This window comes from Engystomops pustulosus, chromosome 10 (assembly GCF_040894005.1).
Source record: "Engystomops pustulosus chromosome 10, aEngPut4.maternal, whole genome shotgun sequence".
Taxonomy (NCBI): Eukaryota; Metazoa; Chordata; class Amphibia; order Anura; family Leptodactylidae; genus Engystomops; species Engystomops pustulosus.
In genome coordinates this window covers 99,576,459-99,599,873 of record NC_092420.1, presented here as the reverse complement: position 1 = coordinate 99,599,873, position 23,415 = coordinate 99,576,459, and positions in this window count along the sequence as shown.

Sequence of the window (23,415 nt, the reverse complement as noted above, 5' to 3'; positions counted from 1 at the left end):
GATACTGAGTTACATCTTGTATAATACCCCAGAGCTGCACTCACTATTCTGCTGCTGGTGCAGTCACTGTGTACATGCATGACATTACTTATCCTGTACTGATCCTGAGTTACATCCCGTATTATACTCCAGAGCTGCACTCACTATTCTGCTGCTGGTGCAGTCACTGTGTACATACATGACATTACTTATCCTGTACTGATCCTGAGTTACATCCTGTATTATACTCCAGAGCTGCACTCACTATTCTGCTGCTGGTGCAGTCACTGTGTACATACATGACATTACTTATCCTGTACTGATCCCGAGTTACATCCTGTATTATACCCCAGAGCTGCACTCACTATTCTGCTGCTGGTGCAGTCAATGTGTACATACATGACATTACTTATCCTGTACTGATCCTGAGTTACATCCTGTATTATACCCCAGAGCTGCACTCACTATTCTGCTGCTGGTGCAGTCACTGTGTACATACATGACATTACTTATCCTGTACTGATCCTGAGTTACATCCTGTGTTATACCTCAGAGCTGCACTCACTATTCTGCTACTGGTGCAGTCACTGTGTACATACATGCCATTACTTATCCTGTACTGATCCTGAGTTACATCCTGTATTATACCCCAGAGCTGCACTCACTATTCTGCTGCTGGTGCAGTCACTGTGTACATACATGACATTACTTATCCTGTACTGATCCTGAGTTACATCCTGTGTTATACCTCAGAGCTGCACTCACTATTCTGCACACATGTTTGCTTCTAAGCATTGAGACACATAGTTCTGTGCCGCTGCTATATACATCATACACTCAAAGATTTTCAATGAAAACTATTTACAAAGTTGCTTTATATTTTATATTTTAGATGAATCGGAGCAATAAACTTTTGGGATTTATGGAGGAGATTACTTCTATGTTTGACTACAAGAAACATGTTCTCGCAGTGATATTCTCCAGACACACAGAGAACAAGAACAAGATAAAATATGACAACCCTGGTCATGCTGCAACCAATGGGGGTGGGAAGTGAGGGGCAGGGGTGCAAACTATGGGGGTGGGAAACACAATAAATTATCCCAGACCAAAACTAAGACTATCAAAGTATGTGCCATAAAGTGAGAGGCTGCAAATGAGAGGTCAATAGCAAATGAGTCATTCCCACGTGATAATCTGGAGAAGACCACCTCAGATCTGGGGGTATGTGATGGAGAGCCAAGACATACCGGAGACAGCGGGACAGGACCCTGGGCGGCCACCAGAGAGCGCTAATCCTAATCCCATTGTATGTGACCCTAGATACAATCTATTGTCCCCTGGTATCTCCGTTACAGTTCTATCATGTCTAGACTCATGATTGCTGGTGTTTGTCAGATCCGTCCAGACCTCCAGACACATTTACAGGCAGAGATGTGTAATACAGATGTCTAGAATTCTAGTTACAGACCACAGTGCTCTACATAGTCAGACATCAGTAGATTGCAGCAGATTATGGGGGATTACTGACCACGTGTCCTCAGTGTGTTGTATCATAAACCCTCGGACCCCCAGACATGACTGATACTGTCACATCTGGCCGAGCTCTGTGAATGCGTGCAACAACCTAGATAGGAAAGAGGTGGATGAATTCACTGGTCACATACATTCACTGCTGTTATATGCCCTGGTCACATATATTCACTGCTGCTATATACCATTGGTCACATGCATTCACTGCTGTTATATACCCTGGTCACATGCATTCACTGCTGTTATATAGCCTGGTCACATACATTCACTGCTGTTATATACCCTGGTCACATACATTCACTGCTGTTATATACCCTGGTCACATACATTCACTGCTGTTATATACCATTGGTCACATACATTCACTGCTGTTATATACCCTGGTCACATACGTTCACTGCTGTTATATGCCCTGGTCACATACATTCACTGCTGTTATATACCATTGGTCACATACATTCACTGCTGTTATATGCCCTGGTCACATATATTCACTGCTGCTATATACCATTGGTCACATATATTCACTGCTGTTATATACCCTGGTCACATATATTCACTGCTGTTATATACCCTGGTCACATACATTCACTGCTGTTATATGCCCTGGTCACATACATTCACTGCTGTTATATACCATTGGTCACATACATTCACTGCTGTTATATGCCCTGGTCACATATATTCACTGCTGCTTTATACCATTGGTCACATATATTCACTGCTGTTATATACCCTGGTCACATATATTCACTGCTGCTATATACCATTGATCACATATATTCACTGCTGTTATATACCCTGGTCACATGCATTCACTGCTGTTATATACCCTGGTCACATGCATTCACTGCTGTTATATAGCCTGGTCACATACATTCACTGCTGTTATATACCCTGGTCACATATATTCACTGCTGTTATATACCCTGGTCACATACATTCACTGCTGTTATATACCATTGGTCACATATATTCACTGTTGTTATATATCCTGGTCACATACATTCACTGCTGTTATATGCCCTGGTCACATATATTCACTGCTGCTATATACCATTGGTCACATATATTCACTGCTGTTATATACCCTGGTCACATATATTCACTGCTGTTATATACCCTGGTCACATACATTCACTGCTGTTATATGCCCTGGTCACATACATTCACTGCTGTTATATACCATTGGTCACATACATTCACTGCTGTTATATGCCCTGGTCACATATATTCACTGCTGCTTTATACCATTGGTCACATATATTCACTGCTGTTATATACCCTGGTCACATATATTCACTGCTGCTATATACCATTGGTCACATATATTCACTGCTGTTATATACCCTGGTCACATGCATTCACTGCTGTTATATACCCTGGTCACATGCATTCACTGCTGTTATATAGCCTGGTCACATACATTCACTGCTGTTATATACCCTGGTCACATACATTCACTGCTGTTATATACCCTGGTCACATACATTCACTGCTGTTATATACCATTGGTCACATATATTCACTGTTGTTATATATCCTGGTCACATACATTCACTGCTGTTATATACCATTGGTCATATATATTCACTGCTGTTATATACCCTGGTCACATACATTCCCTGCTGTTATATACCATTGGACACATACATTCACTACTGTTATATACCATTGGTCACATATATTCACTGCTGCTATATACCCTGGTCACATACATTCACTGCTGTTATATACCCTGGTCACATACATTCACTGCTGTTATATACCCTGGTCACATATATTCACTGCTGTTATATACCATTGGTCACATATATTCACTGCTGCTATATACCCTGGTCACATACATTCACTGCTGTTATATACCCTGGTCACATACATTCACTGCTGTTATATACCCTGGTCACATATATTCACTGCTGTTATATACCATTGGTCACATATATTCACTGCTGCTATATACCCTGGTCACATACATTCACTGCTGTTATATGCCCTGGTCACATACATTCACTGCTGTTATATACCATTGGTCACATATATTCACTGCTGTTATATACTATTGGTCACATATATTCACTACTGTTATATACCCTGTTCACATACATTTACTGCTGTTATATACCATTGGTCACATATATTCACTGCTGTTATATACTGTGATCACATACATTTACTGCTGTTATATACCATTGGTCACATATATTCACTGATGTTATATACCCTGGTCACATACATTCACTGCTGTTATATACCCTGGTCACATACATTCACTGCTGTTATATACCCTGGTCACATACATTCACTACTGTTATATACCATTGGTCACATACATTCACTGCTGTTATATACCCTGGTCACATACATTTACTTCTGGTATATACTATTGGTCACATATATTCACTACTGTTATATACCCTGGTCACATACATTCACTGCTGTTATATACCATTGGTCACATACATTCACTGCTGTTATATACCCTGGTCACATACATTCACTGCTGTTGTATACCATTGGTCACATATATTCACTGCTGTTATATACCCTGGTCACATACATTCACTGCTGTTATATACCCTGGTCACATACATTCACTGCTGTTATATACCCTGGTCACATACATTCACTGCTGTTATATACCCTGGTCACATACATTCACTGCTGTTAAGATCCAGATCAGGCAGGATACAAGGTTTAGATCAGGCAGGATACAGGGTCCACATCAGGCAGGATACAGGGTCCACATCAGCCAGGATACAGGGTTCAGATCAGGCAGGAAACAGGGTCCAGATCCGGCTGGATACAGGATCAGATACAGATTCCAGTTCAGACTGTGGTTCAGGGCTGGATACAAGCTTCAGCTAAACAGAAAAGAGTAGCACTTTCATAGGAGAAACTACAACCAGCACTGAGTGAACTGAGAATCAGCTCTTTATCCAGCTCCTGGACGCTCCCCCAGCAGCTGACTGACTTTGCCCAGTATCACCCAACTCACAGAAAAGAACACATCCTCATTTGTTTCTATAGGCTCATAGCTGTGAATATGACAGCCCAGTGCATCCCCCTCATATTATATAGATATAAGAGATAGATAGAAATAGATATGAGATAGATTTGTATCTGCTTTTTGAAAGCTGTAATACTTTTTCCCCATCTCCATCACTGAAGCATAATGTATTGTCTTTTATCTGTCTTTCCGCACTTATTAACCTTGAACGTTCCCTGTGTTATAATCTGTGTATTATGTCATCCCCCCCTCGTATTGTTCTCTATGGAAAATAAAAAATAAACCTCTATTATGGGATTAATTCATCAGCGCACAGGCGACTCCTAAATCACGGCTCCGAGGGATTATCCTCCGCATGGACTTCTAGAGGGGAAAGGTGACGGTAACTTGTCATTAAAGCTGGAAACAAAGAATTAGCGGCAGAACGTTCCGTGAATGTTCATCAGAATAGCGAACCCTGAAATGTACAACGTGCAAATATTTACAATGTATTCGGCTTTGCTTTGTTACATTGTTTCGCCTCTTTCACAATTCTGCCGGCGTCTTTACTGATTGCTTACCTTTATATTCATTATCTGGTAAAATTGGGCTGGAAATATCTGTGGTTCCCGCACTTGTTTGTTACAGTGTTGCGGTGCATGGAGTAGCCGGAGGACGTCTGTCTCTTATCATGTGTCGGTAATAACAGATTTCGCGTTCCCGGTCAGTGGGTTTGTCGCTTCTCCATCTGTTCCGGATTCATTTTCCCTTCCACGTACAGAAAAACATGAGGCAGAAATATAAATATTTGGATCAGTTCTATTTTCTATTCTGAATATGTAACATGATGGCGGCGGGTGCGCAGCCTGGCGGGACCCATCACGGAGAATTTATAGGGTTACACCTGGGGTAAAGGTGTAAAGTGGCCATTCCAGTGACTGACAATCAGGAACATTGAGGGGGCTTATAATGTACCCCCAAAGGATGGAAGCTGCAGAATCAACTGCTCCATTCTCCATCTATGGCCGGAAGTATCCGAATCCTGCGCTCCACTATCTCCAGCCATAGGGAGGATTAGAACATATTCTACCACCGCTCTAATATTTTGGGGGTATGGACCCCATTTTCATGATCAGTGGGTATCCCACTATCGGAACTCCTCTATCCTGGGCTACTGGAATATCCCTTTAAACCCCTTAATTCTCAGTTGTTAAGGTCCTGAAGGTGGCCTTTAGGTGGGATCAAACTGGACCCCAGCAATGGACCCCAAAATAGATCCCACAAGTGTAATGGGGACGGGCCTGTTGCAATTGACAAGAAATGGCTATACATATCAATCATAGCTGCTGTTTTTAAACAAATTAGTCTAATTAGTCCCGCCTACAATGCACTTTTCATTTCTATATAAAGATAATTATATCTGCATTGAAACCATGGGGGACATTAATCATAGGGGGTCTCAGGTTCGCCTATTTTTGCGCCTGTTTTGTTCTATGATGGATCTGGTTCTGCCTTAGCAAATGCACTTTGGAATTGTCTCATGTCCCATTCATTTGCGCCTAAATTAGCGCCAAATTTGGCGCAATTGTTAGATCTCATTTGTGAGCAATAATGAAAGGAGACTGAGAAAATGTGACAGAACGTTCAGGGCGTCATCTCTGCTCAAAAAAACCTATCATTGTGATGTAACTGCAGGGACTAAAAGTTACAGAGATGGAAAAAAAAAAAAAAATTCTTGCTGAAATGAGTCTTTTCCTTTGTTATTATAATTTACAGTAAATGGCGTCTGATAATATTCTCAGATCTGTACAATAAGACAATAATCACTCCCAGAGATGATCCCATAGACAATAATCACTCCCAGAGATGATCCCATAGACAATAATCACTCCCAGAGATGATCCCATAGACAATAATCACTCCCAGAGATGATCCCATAGACAATAATCACTCCCAGAGATGATCCCATAGACAATAATCACTCCCAGAGATGATCCCATAGACAATAATCACTCCCAGAGATGATCCCATAGACAATAATCACTCCCAGAGATGATCCCATAGACAATAATCACTCCCAGAGATGATCCCATAGACAATAATCACTCCCAGAGATGATCCCATAGACAATAATCACTCCCAGAGATGATCCCATAGACAATGATCACTCCCAGAGATGATCCCATAGACACTAATCACTCCCAGAGATGATCCCATAGACAATAATCACTCCCAGAGATGATCCCATAGACAATAATCACTCCCAGAGATGATCCCAGAGACAGTAATCACTCCCAGAGATGATCCCATAGACAATAATCACTCCCAGAGATGATCCCATAGACAATAATCACTCCCAGAGATGATCCCATAGACAATAATCACTCCCAGAGATGATCCCAGAGACAATAATCACTCCCAGAGATGATCCCAGAGACAATAATCACTCCCAGAGATGATCCCAGAGACAATAATCACTCCCAGAGATGATCCCATAGACAATAATCACTCCCAGAGATGATCCCATAGACACTAATCACTCCCAGAGATGGTCCCATAGACAATAATCACTCCCAGAGATGATCCCAGAGACAATAATCACTCCCAGAGATGATCCCATAGACAATGATCACTCCCAGAGATGATCCCATAGACACTAATCACTCCCAGAGATGATCCCATAGACAATAATCACTCCCAGAGATGATCCCATAGACAATAATCACTCCCAGAGATGATCCCAGAGACAGTAATCACTCCCAGAGATGATCCCATAGACAATAATCACTCCCAGAGATGATCCCATAGACAATAATCACTCCCAGAGATGATCCCATAGACAATAATCACTCCCAGAGATGATCCCATAGACAATAATCACTCCCAGAGATGATCCCATAGGCAATAATCACTCCCAGAGATGATCCCATAGACAATAATCACTCCCAGAGATGATCCCATAGACACTAATCACTCCCAGAGATGATCCCATAGACACTAATCACTCCCAGAGATGATCCCATAGACAATAATCACTCCCAGAGATGATCCCATAGACAATAATCACTCCCAGAGATGATCCCATAGACAATAATCACTCCCAGAGATGATCCCAGAGACAATAATCACTCCCAGAGATGATCCCAGAGACAATAATCACTCCCAGAGATGATCCCAGAGACAATAATCACTCCCAGAGATGATCCCATAGACAATAATCACTCCCAGAGATGATCCCATAGACAATAATCACTCCCAGAGATGGTCCCATAGACAATAATCACTCCCAGAGATGATCCCAGAGACAATAATCACTCCCAGAGATGATCCCATAGACAATGATCACTCCCAGAGATGATCCTATAGACACTAATCACTCCCAGAGATGATCCCATAGACAATAATCACTCCCAGAGATGATCCCATAGACAATAATCACTCCCAGAGATGATCCCAGAGACAGTAATCACTCCCAGAGATGATCCCATAGACAATAATCACTCCCAGAGATGATCCCATAGACAATAATCACTCCCAGAGATGATCCCATAGACAATAATCACTCCCAGAGATGATCCCATAGACAATAATCACTCCCAGAGATGATCCCATAGGCAATAATCACTCCCAGAGATGATCCCATAGACAATAATCACTCCCAGAGATGATCCCATAGACACTAATCACTCCCAGAGATGATCCCATAGACACTAATCACTCCCAGAGATGATCCCATAGACAATAATCACTCCCAGAGATGATCCCATAGACAATGATCACTCCCAGAGATGATCCCATAGACAATAATCACTCCCAGAGATGATCCCATAGACAATAATCACTCCCAGAGATGATCCCATAGACAATAATCACTCCCAGAGATGATCCCATAGACAATAATCACTCCCAGAGATGATCCCATAGACAATAATCCCTCCCAGAGATGATCCCATAGACAATAATCACTCCCAGAGATGATCCCATAGACAATGATCACTCCCAGAGATGATCCTATAGAAAATGATGAAGTCGTTACTGGGGAAATGTTACATTTTATAACTGCTCCGAAGTATTTTCCATGTTGCATAGAGGGAATTCTTCATTTGGGAACCTAAAATTTATGTTTTTAGTAATGAAAAGGGAAGTTTTTTGGAAGTGCAGCTGCTCAGAGGAGGTGCATTTTTGCGCCTTTTTTTGCACCTTTTTAGGCGCATGAAAATGGCGCATAAATGCGTCTAATTAACGAGATGCGCCAGATTTTTGCGCTAAAAGACGCTCAAAACAGTCTAACAGACTATGATTAATGTCCCCCCAGATGATTATGTCCTAATCTGCTGTGTGATTCTTCTTCTCTAACTAAATACTTTCTAAAGATCAGCTGATTGATAGATCAAGCAGTGAGAAGCCAAAGCTCTAGTCTACAGTGGCCACTAGAGGAAGTTTGGGGTATTGCACTCTTGTCTATTTGAATGAATGTTATATAAAGTTGTTCCGAGTCCTCCGAACCATTTCAAAGACTTTAACAAAAATGTTTTAATCAGAATGGCCAACACTTCTTCATACAGCTGAAAACAAAGATAATTTGGGTGGAAACTAAACCGTCCCCCAACCAAACCGCCCCCCAGCACTGCCCGCCCCCGCCCAGCCCTGCCCCCCTATTGTGGAATATGGTCCTTATGTTTTATCAGGGCTCAGATGTTGACCCGGCCTTTGAAGTGGAGCCGCCTCATCCTCTCCAAACCTCCATTGCCAGATATCACGGGATAATAAGAGCCTCTTCTAGTGATTACATCTCATTATCTCACAACGTGAAGCATCAGAGAAAGAATAGAGAACATCATTTATTAGGAAAGGGTCGCGATGAAATGGGAACAAATTAACAAAAAATTTACTGGGTTACTGGAAATTTATTGCAGAGGAACAAAAAGATATTTAATGAAGAAATTGACCCCGGGGAGCAAGAAAATGGAATGGTCCCCACTAAACACTGCTATACCATGGCGAGCGGTACCCAAACCATACATATAGTGCGATATAATAGCAAAAGCAATGCCTAAATAACACCGCCATATACATCTAACTGCTATAGAAATAACACCGCCATATACATCTCACTACTATAGAAATAACACCGCCATATACATCTCACTACTATAGAAATAACACCGCCATATACATCTCACTACTATAGAAATAACACCGCCATATACATCTCACTACTATAGAAATAACACCGCCATATACATCTCACTACTATAGAAATAACACCGCCATATACATCTCACTACTATAGAAATAACACCGCCATATACATCTCACTACTATAGAAATAACACCGCCATATACATCTAACTGCTATAGAAATAACACCGCCATATACATCTCACTACTATAGAAATAACACCGCCATATACATCTAACTACTATAGTAATAACACCGCCATATACATCTCACTACTATAGAAATAACACCGCCATATACATCTCACTACTATAGAAATAACACCGCCATATACATCTCACTACTATAGAAATAACACCACCATATACATCTCACTACTATAGAAATAACACCGCCATATACATCTAACTACTATAGAAATAACACCGCCATATACATCTCAACACTATAGAAATAATACCACCATATACTACTATAACTACTATAGCAATAACACTGACATATACATCTCACTACTATAGAAATAACACCGCCATATACATCTCACTACTATAGAAATAATACCACCATATACTACTATAACTACTATACAAATAACACCGCCATATACATCTCACTACTATAGAAATAACACCGTCATATACATCTAACTACTATAGAAATAACACCGCCATATACATCTAACTACTATAGAAATAACACCGCCATATACATCTCACTACTATAGAAATAACACCGCCATATACATCTCACTACTATAGAAATAACATCGCCATATACATCTCACTACTATAGAAATAACACCGCCATATACATCTCACTACTATAGAAATAACACCGCCATATACATCTCACTACTATAGAAATAACACCGCCATATACATCTCACTACTATAGAAATAACATCGCCATATACATCTCACTACTACAGAAATAACACCGCCATATACATCTCACTACTATAGAAATAACACCGCCATATACATCTAACTTCTATAGAAATAACACCGCCATATACATCTCACTACTATAGAAATAACACCGCCATATACATCTAACTGCTATAGAAATAACACCGCCATATACATCTAACTTCTATAGAAATAACACCGCCATATACATCTCACTACTATAGAAATAACACCACCATATACATCTAACAACTATAGAAATAACACCGCCATATACATCTCACTACTATAGAAATAACACCGCCATATACATCTCACTACTATAGAAATAACACCGCCATATACATCTCACTACTATAGAAATAACACCGCCATATACATCTCACTACTATAGTAATAACACCGCCATATACATCTAACTACTATAGTAATAACACCGCCATATACATCTCACTACTATAGAAATAACACCGCCATATACATCTCACTACTATAGAAATAACACCGCCATATACATCTCACTACTATAGAAATAACACCGCCATATACATCTCACTACTATAGAAATAACACTGCCATATACATCTCACTACTATAGAAATAACACCGCCATATACATCTCACTACTATAGAAATAACACCGCCATATACTACTATAACTACTATAGAAATAACACCGCCATATACATCTCACTGCTATAGAAATAACACCGCCATATACATCTCACTACTATAGAAATAACACCGCCATATACATCTCACTACTATAGAAATAACACCACCATATACTACTATAACTACTATAGAAATAACACCGCCATATACATCTAACTACTATAGAAATAACACCGTCATATACATCTAACTACTATAGAAATAACACCGCCATATACATCTAACTACTATAGAAATAACACCGCCATATACATCTCACTACTATAGAAATAATACCACCATATACTACTATAACTACTATAGAAATAACACCGCCATATACATCTAACTACTATACAAATAACACCGCCATATACTACTATAACTACTATAGAAATAACACCGCCATATACATCTCACTACTATAGAAATAATACCACCATATACATCTCACTACTATAGAAATAACACCGCCATATACATCTCACTACTATAGAAATGATACCACCATATACTACTATAACTACTATAGAAAAAACACCGCCATATACATCTCACTACTATACAAATAACACCGCCATATACATCTAACTACTATAGTAATAACACCGCCATATACATCTAACTACTATAGTAATAATACCGCCATATACATCTCACTACTATAGAAATAACACCGCCATATACATCTAACTACTATAGAAATAACACCGCCATATACATCTCACTACTATAGAAATAATACCACCATATACTACTATAACTACTATAGAAATAACACCGCCATATACATCTCACTACTATAGAAATAATACCACCATATACTACTATAACTACTATAGAAATAACACCGCCATATACATCTAACTACTATAGAAATGATACCACCATATACTACTATAACTACTATAGAAATAACACCGCCATATACATCTCACTACTATACAAATAACACCGCCATATACATCTAACTACTATAGTAATAACACCGCCATATACATCTAACTACTATAGTAATAACACCGCCATATACATCTCACTACTATAGAAATAACACCGCCATATACATCTAACTACTATAGAAATAACACCGCCATATACATCTCACTACTATAGAAATAACACCGCCATATACATCTCACTACTATAGAAATAACACCGCCATATACATCTCACTACTATAGAAATAACACCGCCATATACATCTAACTACTATAGAAATAACACCGCCATATACATCTCACTACTATAGAAATAACACCGCCATATACATCTCACTACTATAGAAATAACACCGCCATATACTACTATAACTACTATAGAAATAACACCGCCATATACATCTCACTACTATAGAAATAACACCGCCATATACATCTCACTACTATAGAAATAACACCGCCATATACATCTCACTACTATAGAAATAACACCGCCATATACATCTCACTACTATAGAAATAACACCGCCATATACATCTCACTACTATAGAAATAACACCGCCATATACATCTCACTACTATAGAAATAACACCGCCATATACATCTCACTACTATAGAAATGATACCACCATATACTACTATAACTACTATAGAAATAACACCGCCATATACATCTCACTACTATACAAATAACACCGCCATATACATCTAACTACTATAGTAATAACACCGCCATATACATCTAACTACTATAGTAATAATACCGCCATATACATCTCACTACTATAGAAATAACACCGCCATATACATCTAACTACTATAGAAATAACACCGCCATATACATCTCACTACTATAGAAATAACACTGACATACATTACTGCACCATGACACCGTTCATTCATATATAGAGAGATAATAGCACCATATGATGCCTGAATAATCCTACCATACAGTGATCACACGATACACTACAATGTCTGAATGGTAATACTGTATTATTCCTGATATAATAGCAATACCAGGCTACCATTCAGGTATATATATAGATAATACAGACATACACTGGGCCGGATGTATCGCTGTCCTGCGCTCAAGTCTCATTGTTGCGGCAGAATTATCACAAGTTACAACCATCTGATGAGTTTGGTTCCTGCCTCTTATTAATCACTTTACATTAGGCACAATGTTAAATCCAGGGTCTTACATGTGATCCTGCTACAAGCTCCTCTCTGCTTCTCCCTCCACCCCAGCATGAGAATGACCCCCACAGCAGCACCCAGGTGTGTGACACCCTGCACCCAGTGATCTCCTCAGCAGGGGCTTCTCCTGGAGGGGATCCCCCAGTGCTGGTCTCCTGCTGCACCCCTGTAATTCTGCACAGTATCCTCCTCAGACACCAGTGTGGTCATCCTGCTACACGGGGGACACTTCTCTGTCCTGTCTGCAGCTCACACTCACTTCTCTTCTATCCTGCTACACGGGGGACACTTCTCTGTCCTGTCTGCAGCTCACACTCACTTCTCTTCATTCCTGCTACACCGGGGACTTCTCTGTTCTGTCTGCAGCTCCCACTCACTTCTCTTCATTCCTGCTACACGGGACACTTCTCTGTACTGTCTGCAGCTCCCACTCACTTCTCTTCTATCCTGCTACATGGACACTTCTCTGTCCTGTCTGCAGCTCCCACTCACTTCTCTTCTATCCTGCTACATGGGGGCACTTCTCTGTCCTGTCTGCAGCTCCCACTCACTTCTCTTCTATCCTGCTACATGGGGACACTTCTCTGTCCTGTCTGCAGCTCCCACACACTTCTCTACTATCCTGCTACATGGGGACACTTCTCTGTCCTGTCTGCAGCTCCCACACACTTCTCTTCTATCCTGCTACACGGAACACTTCTGTGTACTGTCTGCAGGTCCTACTCACTTCTCTTCATTCCTGCTACATGGGGACACTTCTCTGTCCTGTCTGCAGCTCCCACTCACTTCTCTTCTATCCTGCTACACGGACACTTCTCTGTCCTGTCTGCAGCTCCCACTCACTTCTCTTCTATCCTGCTACATGGGGACACTTCTCTGTCCTGTATGCAGCTCCCACTCACTTCTCTTCATTCCTGCTACACGTGACACTTCTCTGTCCTGTCTGCAGCTCCCACTCACTTCTCTTCTATCCTGCTACACGGACACTTCTCTGTCCTGTCTGCAGCTCCCACTCACTTCTCTTCATTCCTGCTACACGTGACACTTCTCTGTACTGTCTGCAGCTCCTACACACTTCTCTTCATTCCTGCTACACAGGACACTTCTCTGTCCTGTCTGCAGCTCCCACTCACTTCTCTTCATTCCTGCTACACAGGACACTTCTCTGTCCTGTATGCAGCTCCAACTCACTTCTCTTCTAGCCTGCTACATGGGGGCACTTCTCTGTACCATCTGCAGCTCCCACTCACTTCTCTTCATTCCTGCTACACGGGACACTTCTCTGTACTGTCTGCAGCTCCCACTCACTCCTCTTCATTCCTGCTACATGGGGCACTTCTCTGTCCTGTCTGCAGCTCCCACTCACTTCTCTTCTATCCTGCTAAACGGGGGACACTTCTCTGTCCTGTCTGCAGCTCCCACTCACTTCTCTTCTATCCCGCTACACGGGGACACTTCTCTGTCCTGTCTGCAGCTCCCAATCACTTCTCTTCTATCCTGCTACACGGGGACACTTCTCTGTCCTGTCTGCAGCTCCCACTCACTTCTCTTCTATCCTACTACACAGAACACTTCTCTGTACTGTCTGCAGCTCCTACTCACTTCTCTTCTATCCTGCTATACGGGACACTTCTCTGTCCTGTCTGCAGCTCCTACACACTTCTCTTCTATCCTGCTACACGTGACACTTCTCTGTCCTGTCTGCAGCTCCCACTTACTTCTCTTCTATCCTGCTACACAGGGACACTTCTCTGTCCTGTCTGCAGCTCCCACACACTTCTCTTCTATCCTGCTACACGGAACACTTCTCTGTCCTGTCTGCAGCTCCCACTCACTTCTCTTCATTCCTGCTACACAGGACACTTCTCTGTCCTGTCTGCAGCTCCCACACACTTCTCTTCTATCCTGCTACATGGGGGCACTTCTCTGTACCATCTGCAGCTCCCACTCACTTCTCTTCTATCCTGCTACACGGGACACTTCTCTGTACTGTCTGCAGCTCCCTCTCACATCTCTTCATTCCTGCTACTTGGGGCACTTCTCTGTCCTGTCTGCAGCTCCCACTCACTTCTCTTCTATCCTGCTACACTGGGGACACTTCTATGTCCTGTCTGCAGCTCCTACACACTTCTCTTCATTCCTGCTAAACGGGGGACACTTCTCTGTCCTGTCTGCAGCTCCCACACACTTCTCTTCATTCCTGCTACACAGGACACTTCTCTGTCCTGTCTGCAGCTCCCACTCACTTCTCTTCATTGCTGCTACACAGGACACTTCTCTGTCCTGTATGCAGCTCCCACACACTTCTCTTCTAGCCTGCTACATGGGGCCACTTCTCTGTACCGTCTGCAGCTCCCACTCACTTCTCTTCATTCCTGCTACACGGGACACTTCTCTGTACTGTCTGCAGCTCCCACTCACTTCTCTTCATTCCTGCTACATGGGGCACTTCTCTGTCCTGTCTGCAGCTCCCACACACTTCTCTTCTATCCTGCTAAACGGGGGACACTTCTCTGTCCTGTCTGCAGCTCCCACTCACTTCTCTTCTATCCTGCTACACGGGACACTTCTCTGTCCTGTCTGCAGCTCCCACTCACTTCTCTTCTATCCTGCTACACGGGCACTTCTCTGACCTGTCTGCAGCTCCCATTTAATTCTCTTCTATCCTGCTACACGGAGCACTTCTCTGTCCTGTCTGCAGCTCCCACTCACTTCTCTTCATTCCTGCTACACAGGACACTTCTCTGTCCTGTCTGCAGCTCCCACACACTTCTCTTCTATCCTGCTACATGGGGGCACTTCTCTGTACCGTCTGCAGCTCCCACTCACTTCTCTTCATTCCTGCTACATGGGGCACTTCTCTGTCCTGTCTGCAGCTCCCACTCACTTCTCTTCTATCCTGCTACACTGGGGACACTTCTATGTCCTGTCTGCAGCTCCCACTCACTTCTCTTCTATCCTGCTACACGGGACACTTCTCTGTCCTGTCTGCAGCTCCCACTCACTTCTCTTCTATCCTGCTACACGGGACACTTCTCTGTACTGTCTGCAGCTCCCAGCTCCCGGTTCTAAGAAAGGAAACCGCTGGTAGCATGCATATAGGGATAGATAGGCTAGACTATACGGGCGCTGACCACCACTACACGAGTATCTACAGCAGTATATAGTAACTCAACTCCAAAATGATAAAATTAAATTAACATTTAAAAGTACAGACTTGAGAATGCATGATAAAAATGATATTAATAATAAATCCTTCTAACGCATTTCAGGTCCAACGACCCTTTCTCAAAGACAGGAGTCCTTCCCTGCTTCCCCGCTCAGGTCCCCGGAGTTCACCTTCTTCTTCCTGGTGCATGTAAGTGCATTGTCCGTGTATAATGTGCTGTGCGGGGAGTCGCTAAGATCATGCGCCCAGTATCCTGCATGTGTCGCTTCCCCGCTCAGGTCCCTGGAGTTCACCTTCTTCTTCCTGGTGCATGTAAGTGCATTGTCCGTGTATAATGTGCTGTGCGGGGAGTCACTAAGATCCTGTGCCCGATTTCCTGCATGTGTCGCTTCCCCGCTCAGGTCCCTGGAGTTCACCTTCTTCTTCCTGGTGCATGTAAGTGCATTGTCCGTGTATAATGCGCTGTGCGGGGAGTCACTAAGATCCTGCGCCCGATATACTGCATGTGTCACTTCCCCGCTCAGGTCCCTGGAGTTCACCTTCTTCTTCCTGGTGCATGTAAGTGCATTGTCTGTGTATAATGCGCTGTGCGGGGAGTCACTAAGATCCTGCGCCCGATATCCTGCATGTGTCGCTTCCCCGCTCAGGTCCCCGGAGTTCACCTTCTTCTTCCCGGTGCATGTAAGTGCATTGTCCGTGTATAATGCGCTGTGCGGGGAGTCACTAAGATCGTGCGCCCAGTATCCTGCATGTGTCGCTTCCCCGCTCAGGTCCCCGGAGTTCACCCTCTTCTTCCTGGTGCATGTAAGTGCATTGTCCGTGTATAATGTGCTGTGCGGGGAGTCACTAAGATCGTGCGCCTGATATCCTGCATGTGTCGCTTCCCCGCTCAGGTCCCCGGAGTTCACCCTCTTCTTCCTGGTGCAAGTAAGTGCATTGTCCGTGTATAATGCGCTGTGCGGGGAGTCACTAAGATCCTGCGCCCGATATCCTGCATGTGTCGCTTCCCCGCTCAGGTCCCAGGAGTTCACCTTCTTCTTCCTGGTGCATGTAAGTGCATTGTCCGTGTATAATGCGCTGTGCGGGGAGTCACTAGGATCGTGTACATCCCACATAATGCCGCCATACACCCCATGTAATGCCATCAATTGGATGGATATGTGATAGATAATGCTGCCATATAGTGCTGAAGTAACACGTCCATGCAGTATATATAATTGACCACATGATATCATCATACACTTCATATAATACCGCCATATAGTCCCTGACTGTGTCTAAATATGGGGGAGGGTTTCTGGGGGGGTCATGGAACCAGAACTCTCTGGACACAGCACTGCTGACATTGATGGATGGGGCGGATTTTGTCCCCTCTAAGTCTTTGTATTGGTTTTTAGCCCAGAATGCCAAAACCTTCAGCAAAAATCAGTCTAGAAGTCATTCATCTCCCTGGAAAAGTAAATCAAACTCTGGACCTTCTCTTGTGGAATGTAAAATAACCCAGAACGGGATCTCCTGGGGGAACGGAAAGTACGAAGCGGCTGAGGTGCCGGAGCCGGGCAGGAACAATCCGTCATCTCCAACACAGAGGCAAAAATATCATCAGAAACATCAATGAGGAAATAACTGATACATTGTCACGAAGTTGCTGTCTGCCCTGTTAATTGCTTAATGGGAACATCCATGATTTTTTTCATTAAATGTATCATATTTGTATCTATATATATGTAGGATTTTTATTTGCTACTTTTCAATTTCAGCTTCCTAATAATCTAGTACTTCCTGTTCTGTAGAGATCACTTCTCACCTGTCACATTTGGCAGATTTACAATAAGTAGTAACATATATAAGTAACAAAGGATCAATAATTCACAATTAGTGAAGTCACAGCTCACCTGAGTAGGGATTGTGGAGCAGTTCAATGTGCAGAGCAAAGAGCACAGCAGTGTGAGCATGCACCTCCTGTGCACTCGGAGAAGCTGCAATGTAAACTAATGGAATATATTTGTAATATAAACCTATGAGTAAAAGTTGTAGCAGTATTGTGGTACAACACAACAGCTGAGAGCACAGCAGTGAGAGCACAGCAGTGAGTGCACAGCAGTGAGAGCACAGCAGTGAGTGCCCAGCAGTGAGTGCCCAGCAGTGAGAGCCCAGCAGTGAGAGCCCAGCAGCTGAGAGCACAGCAGTGAGAGCACAGCAGTGAGAGCACAGAAGTGAGAGCCCAGCAGTGAGTGCACAGCGGTGAGAGCCCAGCAGCTGAGAGCCCAGCAGCTGAGAGCGCAGCAGTGAGTGCGCAGCAGTGAGAGCGCAGCAGTGAGAGCGCAGCAGTGAGTGCACAGCAGTGAGAGCCAAGCAGCTGAGAGCACAGCAGTGAGTGCACAGCAGTGAGTGCACAGCAGTGAGAGCACAGCAGTGAGTGCACAGCAGTGAGAGCACAGCAGTGAGTGCACAGCAGTGAGAGCACAGCAGTGAGTGCACAGCAGTGAGAGCACAGCAGTGAGTGCACAGCAGTGAGAGTACAGCAGTGAGAGCACAGCAGTGAGAGCACAGAAGTGAGAGCCCAGCAGCTGAGAGCGCAGCAGTGAGTGCGCAGCAGTGAGAGCGCAGCAGTGAGAGCGCAGCAGTGAGTGCACAGCAGTGAGAGCCAAGCAGCTGAGAGCACAGCAGTGAGTGCACAGCAGTGAGTGCACAGCAGTGAGAGCACAGCAGTGAGTGCACAGCAGTGAGAGCACAGCAGTAAGTGCACAGCAGTGAGTGCACAGCAGTGAGAGCACAGCAGTGAGTGCACAGCAGTGAGTGCGCAGCAGTGAGAGCGCAGCAGTGAGTGCGCAGCAGTGAGAGCGCAGCAGTGAGGGCGCAGCAGTGAGAGCGCAGCAGTGAGTGCGCAGCAGTGAGTGCGCAGCAGTGAGAGCGCAGCAGTGAGAGCGCAGCAGTGAGTGCACAGCAGTGAGTGCACAGCAGTGAGAGCTCAGCAGTGAGTGCGCAGCAGTGAGAGCGCAGCAGTGAGTGCGCAGCAGTGAGTGCGCAGCAGTGAGAGCGCAGCAGTGAGTGCACAGCAGTGAGTGCGCAGCAGTGAGAGCGCAGCAGTGAGTGCGCAGCAGTGAGAGCGCAGCAGTGAGTGCACAGCAGTGAGTGCACAGCAGTGAGAGCACAGCAGTGAGTGCACAGCAGTGAGTGCACAGCAGTGAGAGCACAGCAGTGAGTGCACAGCAGTGAGTGCACAGGTCCGAGTCCATACATATATCACAGCCCTGCTGCTACTACTAGCATACATGTAGAAAAGATTATATATATCTCCAGGGATAATACATAACACTGGCTACAGAGAGCACAGCAGTGTGAGGACCTGCCTCCAGTGCACTCGGATGAGCTACAATCCTGGGGGAATATATCTCATAGTCCTGCTGCTACTAACAATATACAGATATACATATGATTACACATCTCTCCAGGGAGAATACATCAGTGTGAGTACATGTCCCCGGTGCACTTGAAGAAGCTACAATCCTTTAAACAAATTCCTGCTGCTACTAACAACATACATAAAGGTCTAATAGACATCTCTCCAGGGACAATACATAACACTGAATGCAGAGAGCACAGAGCACAGCAGTGTGAGGACACACCCTTACTGGAGTTGGAGAATCCACAATCCCTTAAAACAAATCCATATTGCACAGTCCTGCTGCTACTAACAACACACACACTGGCATGATTACACAACTCTCCAGGGACAATACCTAACACTAACTGCAGAGAGTACAGAGCACAGCAGTGTGAGGACCCACCCTTAGTGCACTTGGAGAATCTACAATCCTGTAAAACAAATACGTACTGCACAGTCCTGCTGCTACTAACAACACACACACTGGTCTGATTACTCATCTCTCCAGGGACAGTACATAGCGCTGGCTGCAGAGAGCACAGAGCACTGCAGTGTGAGGTCTGATTACACATCTCTCCAGGGACAGTACATAACACTGGCTGCAGAGAGCACAGAGCACAGCAGTGTGAGGTCTGATTACACATCTCTCCAGGGACAATACATAACACTGGCTGCAGAGAGCACAGAGCACAGCAGTGTGAGGTCTAATTACACATCTCTCCAGGGACAGTACATAGCGCTGGCTGCTGACAGGTTCCATGTAACGGTTCCGGTTCTCTTATAAAAGATGAGATTAGAATTTCTCTGAATACATAGGAAATTGCTTTCTATGATGATCATTAGTTCTGATTCCGGGGGTCCCTGGGGCCCCATGAGGGTCCAGTGGTGATACATTGGTCACTGCGCTGTGTATGGGGGGCTCCATGTCTTCCGGATCACATGATGGATACGGGGGAGATTCATTGCCCGGTCCTCGCTCTGGCCGCAGCTTCACAACATTAGACATCCGTCTTGTGGAGTCATTCCATCAGGAGTCGGGTCCGGTGCCAGGTCCACGATCCAGACTGATCCGCTGCCAAATCTACATGAGAAGCAGCAAATCAGGTCCTCAAAATAGACTCTTTTATTTGACAGATTTTCTGTTGCTCTTCTAGGTCTGGGGCAGTGAAGGGGTGGATTTTATATTCCCTGGTGGTCTGGGGCAGTGAAGGGGTTGATTTTATATTCCCTGGTGGTCTGGGGCAGTGAAGGGGTTGATTTTATATTCCCTGGTGGTCCGGGGCAGTGAAGGGGTGGATTTTATATTCCCTGGTGGTCCAGGGCAGTGAAGGGGTGGATTTTATATTCCCTGGTGGTCCGGGGCAGTGAAGGGGTGGATTTTATATTCCCTGGTGGTCTGGGGCAGTGAAGGGGTTGATTTTATATTCCCTGGTTGTCCGGGGCAGTGAAGGGGCTGATTTCATATTCCTTGGTGGTCTGGGGAAGTCAAGGGGTTGATTTTATATTCTCTGGTGGTCCGGGGCAGTGAAGGGGTTGATTTTATATCCCTGGTGGTCTGGGGCAGTGAAGGGGCTGATTTTATATTCCCTGGTGGTCTGGGGTAGTGAAGGGGTTGATTTTATATTCTCTGGTGGTCCGGGGCAGTGAAGGGGTTGATTTTATATCCCTGGTGGTCTGGCCAATCGGGGGGGTCAATGGTGAATTCAGGTTACTCTGATTCTGTCCTCTGGGGGCGCCATTAGGATAAGTTGACTTCGGATAATATGGGGAACCCTTTGGGTTTGGCCACACTTGTATTTGGGCCAAGGCGCATCTATTTTTTGTAAGGTGTTTGTCCTGCATATCGGTTGGACCCACTTTTCAAGACATAATATAAAGGTCCTGTGTCATATAGGAAATAATGGAGAGACCCCTTCTAGGACTCCAGGAGGTCTCCTAATCAGTAGAGAGAGCCCACTGTGACCGGGTGACTACCAGAGACCACACTAGATAGCACCAGGGACCGCAATCATGACAACCATAGACCCCAACTGTGACCCTCAGGCACCACACTCATCATGACTACCACAAATACACCCTGATGTGACCACCAGGGACCACGCTGTGAATACCTGAGACTACTCTTGTAACCACAAAGCATGATACACGTGACTACCAGGGACCACACTGTGACTACCAGGGACAGCACTTGCAACTACCAGGGGCAACACTCGCGACTATCGGGGACCAAATCTGTAACCACCAGCGACCACATTCGTGACTGCTAGGGACCGCACTGTAGCCACCAGGCACCCATCTTGTGACTACCAGGGAACACATTGTGACTACTAGGGATAACACTTGTGTCTACCAGGGGCCACACTGTGATCACGAGGGACCACACTTGTAACCACTGGGGGCCACACTTGTGTCTACTAGGGGCCACACTGTAACCAGCAGGGACCAGACTTGTAACTACTGTAATGGCCCGGCCAACACAGTCATCACGTAGCTCCTAACCTCTCCCCCCTGAGGCCACAGTGACCCGGCTGTGACCTTCCTTTTCCAGACATGATCCATCCAGATACCTTGGACCTGGAGAGACTGAGCTGTGACCTTTGCTGTGTTCATGTTCTGGAATAAAAGGAACCGTGAGTTGATATTTTGTATGTCTTGTCTCCGTGTGATCCCTGAAAGCCGCTAACATCAAGGGCCTCCCCTCCACCATCTACCCGGGATCCTTATACACACATACACCGGTAGTGTCCAAGAGAGGACGACCGTCCATCTGCAGCATCTCCCACCTGATGGACACCTTCCCGGCGTGGACTATGCCATGCTAAAACCAGCCTAGTCTAGCATGGTCCACGGATTAGTGGGACCCCCTTAGTAATATTAGCAGAGAATATAAGACATCTAGAGCTATGGGGGAGATATACAGAGCCGGACATTATCTGCTGATGCCATGAATTATGAGTATTATGAGTACTACTGGTAATAATTTGTGTGCACAAGTCCCGTCAGCCCGGGGCACAACCCGGGAGAGATTCATGTTCTCATACACAGATACAAGAGGCGTAAATAAAGTGTTACGTGCTCCGATTATCCAGCGTCGCAGGCGCTCTGTCACCATGGCGATGCTTGTTATTAACGTAAAGCTGCTGGACAATGTAACACGCGTGTATTATCAGTCATTACATGTAATGGACCTAATGCGATGAATAGATGACTGGCATCAAAGAGACCCCAGAGGAATAATCCATCACTTTGCCTGCAGACACTTATTATGTGGGCCCTCAATGCTCCAGGGGCCCCCATGAAAGGCTCCTGTAGTATAGGAAGAAGGGGGGGACATAGAAGTCCCCAAAACAATTAACTATTCTATACCATCTTCATAGCTGATCATAATACATATATAATACAGAAGAAATTCAATTAAAGTTGCAGGAGGGTTCTACAGAATTCAAGCAAGAAGATGGGGAGGAGCC